This window comes from Furipterus horrens, unplaced genomic scaffold (assembly GCF_987537825.1).
Source record: "Furipterus horrens unplaced genomic scaffold, mFurHor1.1.pri manual_scaffold_1, whole genome shotgun sequence".
NCBI classification, from domain to species: domain Eukaryota; kingdom Metazoa; phylum Chordata; class Mammalia; order Chiroptera; family Furipteridae; genus Furipterus; species Furipterus horrens.
In genome coordinates, this window is record NW_028327171.1 from 104,821,450 (window position 1) to 104,835,761 (window position 14,312).

Sequence of the window (14,312 nt, forward strand, 5' to 3'; positions counted from 1 at the left end):
ATTTTCTGTCATGATGGTGAAAAGGAAAAACAGAAGCATAGTAAAGGTTTTTATACAACATTCTCAGTCTGTTTTCAGAAAATTTCCTTAGGCTTAGACTTTGGACTTTATTAAAATCAGGAAAAGCAAATAAGCTTCATGTAAAGGAATAACACATATATAAATGTGGGTAAGTGAAACTATAAGAGGGAATCAAGAGGAAAGTCATTCTTTGTGAGCACAGCAAAAAATAAAGGTCTTTCCCTGGAGTGTGAAACCCTCCAAAAGTGCTTCATAAAATTCCAGCCAATGTGTGTGTCCCATATGACTCAGTAATTCCATCCCAGGATATGCCCAATAGAAAGTCATGCATATATTCACCAGAAAAACACATCCTTGACTATATAAACAAAAGCATTATTTATTGTAGCTTCAAGCTGGAAACTATCCAAATATCCAACAAAAATAGAAAGGAAAAATAAATTACAGTATGTTTACAAAATGAAATAATATCCTGCCATGAAGAATTCAGATTTAAATCTGTACACACAGATATATATATATAAAACTTCGAGACTTCCGGCCAAGATGGAGGTGTAGACAGACATGCTGTGTCTCCCTCCACAACTAAGAAGGAATACAACTACCTCAAAACTAGAAACAACCAGAAGTTACAGAAAATCAAACTGCATGGAACTCCAGCAAACAAAGACATAAAGAAGAAATACTCTTCTAGACAGGTAGGAGGGGTGAAACTGGGGCAGAGAGGGTGTGGTATGGTGGTGGCAGCAGCGATGGCAGTGGCAGCTCAGCAGAAAGTGCAGTCGCATGTTTTAAAGTCAGGAGGGACACCTGGGGAGCTTTCCCAGCTCCTCACTGAACCTTGCAGCTCCAGGTCCCAGCACCAGGAAAATTCAAGCCTCATTGCTTCTGACTGTGCAGACCAGTGGGGGTTGGGGTTAAGGCAGGGGTTGCCAGTCTCTCAGCAGAGTCTGCTTGTTTAAAGGGCCCCCACAGTCCTAGAAAGTCAACAGACCCACCCACTTTGGGAACGATGGCCAGGGCAGCAGCTAGAGGGGCACCAGTTCAGTGCGGAAGTGCCTGGAAAAGGGGCAAGTGCTGGGGAGGTGACATTGTTCCCTCTTGGAGCCCTCCCCCACATACAGCGCCACAACGTGGTGAAACAGGTTGCACTGTACTGACGAAACCCTAAGGCTCCGCCTCTTACAACATAACAGGAGCGACAGCTCTACCTGGGACGAGGAAGCAAAGAAACACAGAAGCCTGCCAGAATGAGGAGATAGAGGAGTATGGCCCAAAAGGGAAAGTGGATCAAGGTTCCAGTGGGAGAAATAAGCAAGGAGGAGATAGCCAACCTCACAGATGAGGAGATAGGCCACCTAACCAATGCAGAATTCAAAACACTGGAGATAAAGATACTCACAGGCTTGACAGATATGCTTGAGTATGGCAAATGCATAAGAGAAGTGAAGTCTATGCTAAGTGAAACGAAGGAAAATGCACACAAAACCAATGGTGAAGGGAAGGAAACTGAGGTTCAAATCAATGATTTGGAACATAAGGAAGAAAAAAACCATCAACCAGTGCAGAATGAGGAAGCAAGAATTGAAAAAAATGAGGAAAACTTCCCAAATTTTGCAAAGGAGATGGACATACACGTTCGGGAAGCACGGAGGGTCCCGGGCGAGCTGGACCCAGAGGGGACCACACCAGGACGCATCATGATTGAGATGCCAAAGGTGAAAGATAAAGAGAGAGTCCTGGGGGCAGCAAGAGAGAGGCAGAGAGTTGCCTACAGAGGGGCGCCTATAGGACTATCAGCTGATTTCTCAGAGGGCACTTTGTAGGCAGGAAGGGACTGGCAAGCAGTATTCAATGTGATGAAAGGTAACTTGCAACCAGAACTACTCTGTCCAGCAAAGGTATCATTTGGAATGTAAGGGCAGATGAAGTGCTTCCCAGACAAGGTAAAGCTAAAGGAGTTCATAATCACCAAGCCATTATCATTTGAAAAGTCAAAGGGACTTTAAAAAAAGATCAAAACTATGAACACTAAAATGACAACAAACTCACAACTATCAACAACTGAATCTAAAAAATACAAACAAAATCCAACTAAGCAAGCCAGAATATGAACAGAATCATAGGTATGAAGATCATTTGGAAGGTTATCAGCTGGGAGAGGAGAGGGGAGAAATGGGGATATGGTGCAGGGATTAAAAAGCATAATTGGTAGGTACAAAATAGACAAGGGAAGTTAAGAATAATACAGGAAAGGGTGAAGCCAAAGAACTTATATGCATGACCCATGGACATGAACTAAGGGGGGGTGAGATTGCTGGAGGGGAGGTGGGTACTGGGTGGAGGGGAGTAAAGGGGAAAACAAAATTGGAACTACTGTAACAACATAATCAATAAAATATACTTAAAAAAAAGTTCACAAACATAACATTGAACAAAAGAAAATAGATGCAAAGAGTATATGTGATATAATTTAAATGATATAAAATATGAGCATGGGAAAATTGATGCTGTTATAAATTAGAATAGTAGTTACCCTTGAAGAGAAAAATAGAAACTAGAAAGGCTCATTAGGGTTTAGGGTTTAAGGAATGTTGCTCTATTCTGTTTTCTGATATGGATATTGGTTAAATATCTATATTCAATTTTTGAAAGTTTATCAAGTTGTATGCTTATGAATTTGCACTTTATTAATACATTTTTTAAAAGACAGTTCTCCTTAGGACTAAGGATTCTCTATTTTCCCAACTATAAAGTAGTTACTCTCTTTTCTCCCTGCTTTCATCCTTTTTGGGTTGGTATCTTGAAATTTTAATAAAGGAACAAAGAGCATTGATTTAAATGGCAAAACCTAAATGAGAAGTGTGAGAAAGAAAGTTTTTTAAAAGGGGAAAGGAAGGAAAGCAAGAAAGGTTACAGGAAGGAAGGAAGGAAGGAAGGAAAGAAGGAAGGTAGAGAGGGTAGGAGAGAAATAAAAGAAAAAGAAAGAAAGAAAGAAAGAGAGAGAGAGAGAGAGAGAGAGAGAGAGAGAGAGAGAGAGAGAGAGAGAGAGAGAGAGAAGAGAGAGAGAGAGAGAGAGAGAGAGAGAGAGAGAGAGAGAGAGAGAGAGAGAGAGAGAGAGAGAAAAAGAAAGAAAGAAAGAAAGAAAGAAAGAAAAAAGAGAGAAAAAGAAAGGAAAGAAAAAAAAAAGTCTATCACTTATTGTCAGTCCTTATCACTTTCTTCTGGTGAGTGAGCTACTTGAACTTCTCCTTTAAACAGCTGCCATCTTCCCTCCATCCTATCCATCACAGAGTAGCCCAATTTTACCCATTCCTGGGGGCTTTGTCCATGAAGACAGGGTGAATGGAGAAAGGAGAATGAATAAAAGGGGAAGAATGGATAAAAAGAAGGAAAAGGAATCACTATTTTCAGTGAGGCTTTTTATAAATCACCACCTGCACTGTTTTGAAATTTTTACTTATTTTCTTGTCATTTAGCTATTCAATAGCCACTTTGGGAAATGTACTCAATAAAAAACATTAGATTGTAGTTTTTAAATCAAACACTTAAACTAGATACAATTTCTTCATTTATTCCTTAATATATGCAAAAACACTAAACTTAGCTGTTCTTTCAATACCATGACCAAAGTTTTTCAAACAGTATTTATGTAAATGAATTGCTTTCATTCTCAAGAATTTCAGTGGCCTACAAGAGACTCCTTTGAGTGACCGAAACCCAACCTGGCTGGAGCCAGTGAGTTAAGGGCACAAAGTAAAAAGACAAGGCTCAGCTAGATCCCCAAATATCACTGATGTATAGGATGGTTTGTGATGGCCCTTATCTATTCCTGGAGAATGAAAAGCCCAGTTGGTTCTTTGTCTAGAGAATACCAAACCTTCAGGAACATTTGGATGATCCATTTTTCCATTAAGAAATGAAGCATTAACATAAACCTTGCTATTCTATCTCAATAAGCTAGAAAACTCTCAGAAGTCAATAGTTCTACATGGAAGAAACTCCAATGATCACTAGGAGCTAATTCTTTATTTTTATAGATGGGGAGGCAGAGGTGAAAGAGCTCATTCAAAGTGAGTTTGGTAACTGAAGCCCAGACAATGCAGTCATAGTATCCTTGGGTAATATATGAGGCATGCTACCATATATTACTTTTGAGAATCTGGTTTCATTTCAGTTTCAGGGCACAGGAGAGGATTACAGTATTTTCAGTTTTAAATTTTAGATCTAATTATACAACTGGGAATACAGATTATAGAATAAATGCCCCTTAAAAGCTTCTTCTTTAAAAAATGTGTTCTTGCCCCGACTAGTGTGGCTCAGTTGGTTGTGTCATCTTGCAAAGTGAAGGGTTGCTGATTTGATTCCAGTCAGGCACATGCCTGGGTTGTGGACCACGTCCCCAGTTGGGGTGTGTGAGAGAGGCAACTGATAGATGTTTCTCTCACACATGATGTTTATCTCCCTCTTTCTAAAAAAGATAAATAAAATCTTAAAAATGAATATACAAATTTTTTTTAAATGGGTTCTTACAAGTATATTTTCTGTCCCTCACCTTTTCTTCCATAACCTTTTTCCTGCCCTTTCCATTATCACTTAGTATTTCATTATCTGTTTTCTTCCTTCATTCTTTCTGGGTTCAACTGGGAGATTATTTAAAAATAAATATATAGATGGAACTAATACAAAATAATATTGAATGTAAAAAAATAAATATGCTTTTCATTACATGAAAACTACAAAGATGAAAATATTCACACACACACACACACACACATATATATATATGTATATATATATATCTTTTACTAGTTTAAAGGGCCTCAGTATAAGAATTTGAAGTAAAAATAAAATTTTGTCTTACATAAAATTTTACCCAAATTCTATTTCCTTTTGAAAAATATATTGATACAGAACATAATTGTGAATTTTAAAAGATATTTTATCTATTTATTTTTAGAGAGGGAGGAAGGGAGGAAGAAAGGGAGAGAGAGAAACATCACTGTATGGTTGCCTCTCACATGCCCCTGACTGGGGACCTGGCCCACAACCCAGGCATGTGCCGCAACTGGGAATCAAATCAGCAGCCCTTCGGTTCACAGGCCAGCGCTCAATCCACTGAGCCACACCAGCCAGGACTCATTCTGAATTTAAAAAAACAAATTATTTTCTCCTCCATAATCTCTAATAATTGTGGAAATTTAAAGAATATCTGATAGCAAATAAATATTTTGTTATGTAATTTTTATACAAAAGTCTTTAAAAGAAGGAAGCATTTATTTTAGAATTATCTTAGACACTAGGGTATCATGAAATGAAAATATAATCTTTTACAGTTTACAAAGTATTTTAACACAAATTAAACTTAATTCTTATGAAAGTGTGAGAAGCAGAAGAAACATTATTATACCCCATTTCAGGAAACTGATACTAAAAGGGGTAAAGAGATTTTTGTAGTCATACAACAGTTTAGTGGCAAAAGCAACTTGAAAGTAGATTTTTGGTCTCAAAGTTCTGTTTTTTTTTTTCTTTTCTTTTCTTTTTTAAAATTTATTTATCATTTTTTTATTTAAAAAGTCCCACTTTTCTCTTCACCTTTTTCACCCAGCTCTAGCTGCCCTCCCATCTGGCAAAAAAAAAAAAAGTCCCACTTTTCCCTCCATTACTCTTTTCTTTTTCATTTTTTAATGCTACACCATGGCTGCTCCCGCTCTTCTTCCTCAGTGTCTGACCATCATTGTCTGCCCTCCCCAGTCCACATGGTACTTCTAAGGTAGACTGTTAAGAGAATATACTCAGGAAGACATATTGAATCAAGAATTCTGGCTGTCCAAGCCTCCACCCTCCTACCCAAGTGAAAAAATTCTGACAAGGCCATCTGTTTAGTCAAGCATGTGCCTGATGGCTGTGGGAGGATCGACAACTGTACTGCCATGGATTCAGGCCCTTAGAGAGTAAATATTGAAACATGTGTTTGTGCCTCAGGGCTCAGTGATGGACACATTTTAAGGATCTAAATAATAATAGTGATGCTGATGCTGCCAGCCCTAGTACTACTGCAGTACCTGAGCTTCACTTGAAGGAGAGCTGTGGTCAGTTAGCTGAGTACACATTCCTCTATCATTCACACAGTGTCTCCAACCTAACCGCTGCTGTCCCCATTCCTACCTTGGAGCTCTGCTTCCTACTTTCCCAACCATATTTTCTCTTTTGAAAGGAACATTGCGTATTTCCATAGATTCTTGACAGTTGATTTCTCCCAAGGAAATGCTTAAATTCCTATTTTTTTCTTCTCTATAGAATGGGTTACCTCACTCCATGTATGAGTAAGAAGCAAAAAACATAGTTATGAGGATATCTTGATCAGGTGTTTACAAAACAAATAGAAATATGTGCCGGACCTCAATTATCATCACAATTGGTTTGGAAGGCAAAGGATGAGATCACCTAAAAAAGCAACCTTTAAATAGGTGGCCAATATTATATGTGATGGAACATATAAGGGAATCAAAGGAACTCCTAGTAAAGAAAGCAGGTGAGGTTACAAAGGGGTAGCTTTTAGGAAAGAGAGAAAACAGTGTCAATTGGTGATTTAAGTAGGCTTAGACCCAATAATCTCCATCAACGCTCATTCCCTAACTACTCCAAATAAATATATAATCCAAGATTTTTTTAAAGTGAGTTTTCTTTCTAATCTCAGCTTCAAAATAAGACCCCCTAGCTATTCCTCTCAGATCAAGTGGCCATATAACCTAAGCTCTTCAAATTTAGAAGTCCTGGAGAAACACTGGGAGGAACTAAGTTTCAAAGAAAATGATCTATATAAAATTTTATTTAAAAGTTTTGAGACATTTTTCCAGTTGGAGATTGAGGTTTATACAAAGCCAGTATTAAGTAAGAAGAAGGAGATGTGGCTAACACATAAGGAAAACCATGTCTGGTTGTAGAGAGAAAAGAGATGGAGAATAGAAAAGAAAGGTGAATTGATGGAGGTTCCTAAAGGCCAGACTAATAATAACAATGGCTAATATTTATCAAGTTTCAATTATATGCTGAGCTCTCTGTGAGATATTATAATACACTATCATATTTTAGGATCACAAAAATTCTGTGAGAAAGTGTTATAAATCATTTTTTAGATGTTGCAATAACAGGGTTTAAAGATTCACCAGTTACACAGCTAAAAGGTGACACATCTGTCTACATCTGCATTTCATGCTCTTTTCATTTTTCATAATTTGAATAACAAGTAGTTTAAATTGACTATACTAGGAAGTTGGGAATCTTTATAGTTTTTTAATAGAATTTTATTAGTGTTAGAATAATATATGCAAATAGTTTTAGAAGTCAAATATGAGGCATAAAATTCAGCAGTTCCCTGTCCAGTCCTCCCTCCCCATCTTAAGGTACTGTTCCTTTAAGGCAACCATATCCATTTTTTTAGTTTTTTTTTTTTTTTTTAAGTTTCATGTTCTGTACTTCAAAATAATATGCTTGACCATGTATTGTTTTAACATTTTCAACATTGTCTATTGATATCTTGTTTTCATAGATGAAGATTCACCTTTTATATACCTCTACTTTTTTTCCTCTTTCCACTCCATACTCTCAACAATATATAATTTTGGGAGGTAAATTTTATTCAGTGTTTACATTATGATGATGTCATAAATACTATTTACTGCCTGGCTAGATAATGTACCCTGATTATGCTCCTTCATATAACTTTTTGCTTTTGGGGGGAGCAAGAGATTGTCTTAGTTTTTAAAATGACTGCCTTCTATATACCTATTGTTCATTTTTTCTAAGTGCTCCAAAGATTTTTGAGAACATCTCACAGTACTGTTTCCGTATGGTCTAACCTATCAGGTTTTCGGATTTTTTTTTTTTTTTTTCCCTTGAGAACCTCTCTCTGCCCTTATCTTCAGCTTCAGTCTGGACTAGTTTCTCTACTGTCATCTTGTACTGTTCCCTTGTGTTCATGTTCCCTGAATTCTCTATCTTTTTATTTCTCAGTTTACTCTATTGCTTTTAGTGGAACACATACCTCCAGAAGCATCCTAAAAAAAGGATACATAGAAGATCCATTTTTGAGTCCTTGAATACCTAAAAATATTGTTAGATTATTCTTATAATTCATTGCTAATTTGATTTAGTATATAATTCAAAGTTAAAATTTCCCTTGGATTTTGAAGGTATTCCCCCAGTATCTTATAGTTCCAGTGTTGATATTAAAAAGTCCAATAATTTCCAATCCTTTGTTTGTGACTTTTTTCCTGAAATTTTCTTTTATCTCTAATGCTGTTATTTTCTGTCTTGTTGCCCCAGTCTTTTTAAAAATCACTTTCCTTCTATTGTCTATTTCTTTGTCATTTATTTTATATTTGAGAGCTTTCCATATCTTTGTCTTTCAAGTCTTCTATTGCATTTTAATTTTTATCATTTTTATTTACAAAAAAGTTCTCTCAGACTCCAGTTATTCTTCCCTTCCCATTCTTGCTTCATAGATGTAATAACTTTTCATTTTTCCCATAAAAATACTAAGCTTTGGAGCCCTGGCTGCTGTGGCTCAGTGGATTGAGCTTCGGCCTGCAAGCCAAGTGTCACTGGTTCAATTCGCAGTCAGGGCACATGACTAGATCGCAAGTCAGGTCCCCAGTTGGGGTCGCGAGTGAGAGGCAACGACACAGTGATGTTTCTCTACCTCTCTTTCTCCTCTCTCTAAAAATAAATAAGTAAATAAACAAACAAATAAATAGATTATTTTTAAAAATACTAAGTTTTGCATATTCTGTTTTGGGGAAATTTTTTCTTTTCCTACATTTTCACTCTGTCTTCTATGCTTTTTTTCTCCCTGTTATTTTGGTCTATTTTTCATACTAACAAGTTTTTTCAAATATTTGGTCACCCTTCCCTGACCTTTCATATATAAGAATGAGGAACTACAAAGCTAGAAGTTCTGTGGGGGCGGGGGGGGGGGGGCGATAGTGTTGAGTGAGAGAGCAGCCACATGGCTTTCCCATTGAGAACCTGCAAATTCTAGTATTGGGTAGTTGTTTTCTCTGGAGTCATTCAGTTTCTACAGAAATAAATCCTCAGTCTTTAGTTTGGGGCCAAAACTCCAGTCTCTGTAAAGAAAGCTAATAGAAGGAAGCAGAGGGGAGGGGAGCAGTCTTCCTATTCAACATGCAGACTTCCATTTGCTTCCCTTATTTTCAGCTCCCATCCTCACTCCTCCTCTAGTGATCCTAGCATCCCCAAGTTCAGAGTCTCCCTAGTCAATTTTTCCAAGAAATGAATCTCTAATCTCATCCAAGTATGAAGGAAGAGAGGTAGGAGCCATAAGCATTTGGCATATTGATTTCAAACAGTTTGCTGTTATCGGTTTTGTGTCTATCTCCAGGGTGTAAGGGATAAAGAAGCCAGTGACTCTCAAACCAGTAGGAGATAATTAAAAGATGAATAATGGAAAAGGGGCGAGGAAATTACATTCTGCAGCTCCTCGCACATATCTCTGGGATCAAAAGGAGGAAGATATTCATTACTAAACACAGAGAGATGGGAAGATGTAGCTAGATAACTTTACAAATAAGTTGGAGATAGACCTATAACTAGATTACCCTTAGTTAATCACACCCTCAGTTAAGTAGTTAATTGAGTTAGATTGTGAACCCGGATTAACAAGTAATGGAGAAATGGGGGAGAAGGAGAGGGGAAGGGGAGCTAATTGTGTTAGGGATCGGAAGCTAATTGCATTAGTATAAAACCAGTTTCTTTGTCTGCTTTCTGTGTGTGTGCCCGTGGCTGGCTGTGTGCCTGACTCTGCAGACTCGTGAATAAACACCTTGCTTTGCTGCTCAGGTCCTGTGTCCCGGTGTTTTATTGAGAGCATTTCTCACAAAGGGCTCCCATCCTTCTATTTTCTGAACCTTTCAGAAGTTCTGTGGAAGAAATCACCTAACTTCTCATTGGTATTCCACTGTGCAAGCATTTTTGTTTCTTCCTTTTTTCTGCTAAGACAACTATTTTTCCTTCATCCACCAAGTTTTGTGTCTTGTTCTCTTTGACCTAATGAGTTAAAAACAGAAACCAAATTATTTTACTTTCATTTTAGTAGGCTTATAAAATATAGAAAATCTTTTGGATGCCTAATCAGCCGTGTTTAACATTGTCACAGGTTGGGTTCCCTAGAATCAGATGCTGAGATAATTTGGGGTTCAAGGTTAGACACTTGAAGGGGGGATAAATGGAGATTTAAAAAAAAAGGGTTGAGATTAAAACTTGTGAAAGGAGAGAGGAGAAAGCAGGACTGAGCAGAGAGAGCTGTCAAACCATGATGCAAGTCTGATGAAGCCTCAGCGAATCCAGCAAGGAGCTTGCCATGAACAGGGCTGGTCAGAATTGTCCTTCATCCAGCAGAAATGGCTGGGCCTTTATAGCCCTGTTTCACTGAAATGTGAGCTGCCCTGGAAAGAGCTTGACATTGGGACCTTGGGCATAAAACAAAACAAAACAAAACCCTCAGTTTTCCAACTGTGTTTCTCTCCTGTATTTGCTTTGCTACTTACACAGAACACTTTACTTCTGATACTTCTGGCCACAAAAGGTATAGAGGATTTTCCCTACAACAATCAATTCTCTGTGACATCAGCTGGGTGTCCTACAATTTAACTCAATTCTGACACTATCAGCCTACTAGATAGTGTCAGATCCCACAGATTAAGGGCTCAATCCAGTAAGACTGCTCCTACCTCACTTCAGATGCCAATAGCAAGCAGTACATTCCCAGGTTACCCACAGATTTGTTCCAATTTGGCTAAAATTCCAAAATTCTCACAACCTCCTCACAGAATTTAAAAAAAAAAAACATGTTTAATGGTTTATTAAAGGATATAATAAAGGATACAGATGAACAGTCAGATGAAGAGATACATAGATGAGGTCTGAGAGGGCCCTGAGCAAAGGAGCTTCTGTCCCCATGGAGTTGTGGTACATCACCCTCCTGGTAGGTGAATGTGTTCATCTACCTGGAAGCTCTTCAAACACCATGCTTTTGGAATTTTTATGGAGGCTTCCTCATCTAGTCACAAACAATTATTAACTCTGTTTCCAGTTCCTCTCCCCTCTCTGGAGAAGTGTGTGTGTGTGCATGAAGTGGGTGAATGTGGCTGGAAATTCTAAGCTTCTAACCATGGCTTGGCATTTCTGGTGACCATGACCAATACAGGCACCACCTCTTTAGAACAAAAGATGCTTCTAGTGCTCTTATCACTTAGGAATTTACAATGGATTTAAGAGCCTTGTGTCAGGACAGGTCAAAGACCAAATATTAGAAATGGAGGAGCTTCTAGTGTTCTTATCACTTAGGAAATTATAAGGGTTTTAAGAGCTCTATGACAGGAACTGGGAACAGAGACCATTACATATATTTTCTATTATCTCGAATTGGTCAAGGCAGCCCTCTGAAGCTGAGGCCAACACTAAAGAAGCTGACAGCTGTAGGGACTGTACTCTGCACAGCTGGGCAGCAAGTCCTTCCTTGAAGGGGGATCCTGGGTAGTACTGGGTTAGTCAAAAAGTCCATGTGTTTTTTTCTGTAAAATAAAAGACATACTTTTCATTTTCACCAATAACTATTGCTTTGGACATTTTGAGTATGTCGGCTATCTCCCACATGGTATAATGTTGATTGTTCTCAATTAATGTCTCAGTTTGATCGCTATCAATTTCAACTGGTCTACCCAACTATGGAGCATCATCCAGTGAGAAATCTCCAGAATGAAACTTCGCAAATCACGTTTGGCACATTTGATCAGTCACAGTACCTTCTCCATACATGGTACAAATCTTTTTTGTGTGTTTCAGTTGCATTTTTACCTTTCTTGAACTAATAAAGCATAATATGCTGAAAATGTTGTGTATTTTCTTCCATCTTCAATACTAAAATGGTTACATAAAAATTCACCGATTTTGATAATTTTTTTCTTAATACACACTGATATGATAGCTATCACAATATAAACTAACAAAATTGTTTAGAATGAAGTTAAAGTCAACTAAGTGCTACTAAAACCATCTTACAGAAAAAAACAAAATAATTTTTTGGCTAATCCAATATATCTCCACATCTACTACAAATAGAAAGCCCACCATAGGTTTTCCTTTAAAATAGCTTTGTAAGATCCAAAATGGCAGAGGAGTAAGTGGAAGCTACATTGACCTCTTCCCAGGACTGATCTGAAATTACAACTAAATTGTAGAAAAATCATCCTAAATAACTGACTGAACACTCGCTGCAGAAAAGCCTTATAACCATGGACAGACAGAAAAAACCACCTCACCAAGGTGAGTTTGGTAAGGAGTGCAGAAGAGGCATGAGAGAATGGGCTGTAGTACTCCCACGGGCAGCAGCAGCTGAAATTCTGGAGGGATATTTCAGTGACCAGGACATTCCCCCTGAGAAGTGTGGGGCCTAAAACCACAAGCTGGGCTCCCCAGCCTATAGCATCAGAGCCAGAAAGGAACCCAGATAACATCCAGCTGTGAAAAACAGCAGAATTTCTGCCTGCCAAGACAAGAGTGCTGGAGACACAGAGAGCCTCTAAAAGGGACAATGCACAAAATTTCATTTGCAGCCACTTACCCTGGGCTCTGGCAGAGGGAGGGCAGAGTGAACTAGAGACACTTGAGGAGAGTCTGGGGTTGGCGGGTGTGGGGAAAAAACAGAAGGAACAGCCATCCGGATCCCTGTGCTGAGTTATTCCTCATATCACAGAAGCCATCTTTCTCAATCAGAGCACTCCCCTCCAAGTGGCATGAGGGGAAGCAATAGCCACACACACAGGAATTAATCTGCCCTTCCCTATTGTGCTTAGCTGGGCTGTTGGTTACCATTTAAAGCTCTATTACTGATTAGTATAACTACTAAGGCAGAAAATACATACAAAGAAGCAGCCAAAATGGCAAGATGAAGAAACAAACCCCAAATGAAAGAACAAGATAATTCTCTAGAAGAAGAACTAGGTGAAATGTAGGCAAGCAAGTTATCATATAAAGAGTCTAGAGTAAAATTACAAAGATACTCAACAGCATGAAAAAAGACATAGGAACCATAAAAAAGGACCAGTCAGAAATAAAGAATGCAATATCTGAAGTAAATAATACACTGGAAGGAATAAACAGTAGGTTAGATGAAGCAGAGGATCAAATGAGTGAGTTGTAAGACAAGATAGAAAAAAACACCCGGGCGGAGCAGCAAAAAGAAAAAAAGAATTTTAAAAAATGAGGAAAGCTCAAAATACATTTTGGACAACATGAAGCATAACAACAACTGCATCATGGGACTACCAGAAGGAGAAGAGAACAAGCAAAGGATTGAGAACCTATTTGAAGAAGTAATGATTGAAAACTTCCCTAATCTGTTGAAGGAAAAAGACACACTAGTCCAGGAAGCTCAGAAAGTCCCAAACAAGTTGGACCCAAGACACATCATAATTAAAGTGACAAGGCTTAAAGACAAGAAGAGAATCCTCAAAGCCACAAGAGAAAAGCAGGTAGTTACCTACAAGAAAGCACCAATTAGACTGTCATCTGAATTATCAACAGAAACACTTCAGGCCATAAGGGAGTGGCATGAAATAGTCAAGGTGATGAACAGCAAGGACCTACAACCAAGGCTACTTTACCCAGAAAGTCTATTATTTAAAATTGAAGAAGAAATAAGGAACTTACCAGACAAGAAAAAGCTAAAGGAGTTTGTTAACACAAAACCAGTACTGCAACAAATGTTAAAGGGCTTGCTTTAAGAAGAAGAAATAGAATTTGAAGAAGGAGGAGGGGGGGGGAGGAGGAGGGGGGGAGGGGGAGGAGAAGGAGGAGGAGAAGAAGAAGAAGAAGAAAGAGGAAGAACAGGAGAAAAAACAGGAAAATAGTCTAACAATAAAATGGCACTAAATACTTATCTATCAATAATCACCTTAAATGTAAATGGCTTAAATGCACCAACCAAAAGACATAGGGTAGCTGATGAATAAGAAAATAAGACCTATATACATGCTGCCTCCAAGAGACCCATCTCAGATTGAATGATATACACTGACTGAAAGTAAAGGAATGAAAAATATATTTCATGCAAATGGAAAGGTTAAAAAAGCTGTGGTAGCAGTAGTTATATTGGACAAAACAGACTTTAAAACCAAGACTATATTAAAAGACAAAGAAGGACACTACATAATAATAAAGGGAACAATTAAATAAGAGATATAACCCTAGTAAACATTTACACACCCAAA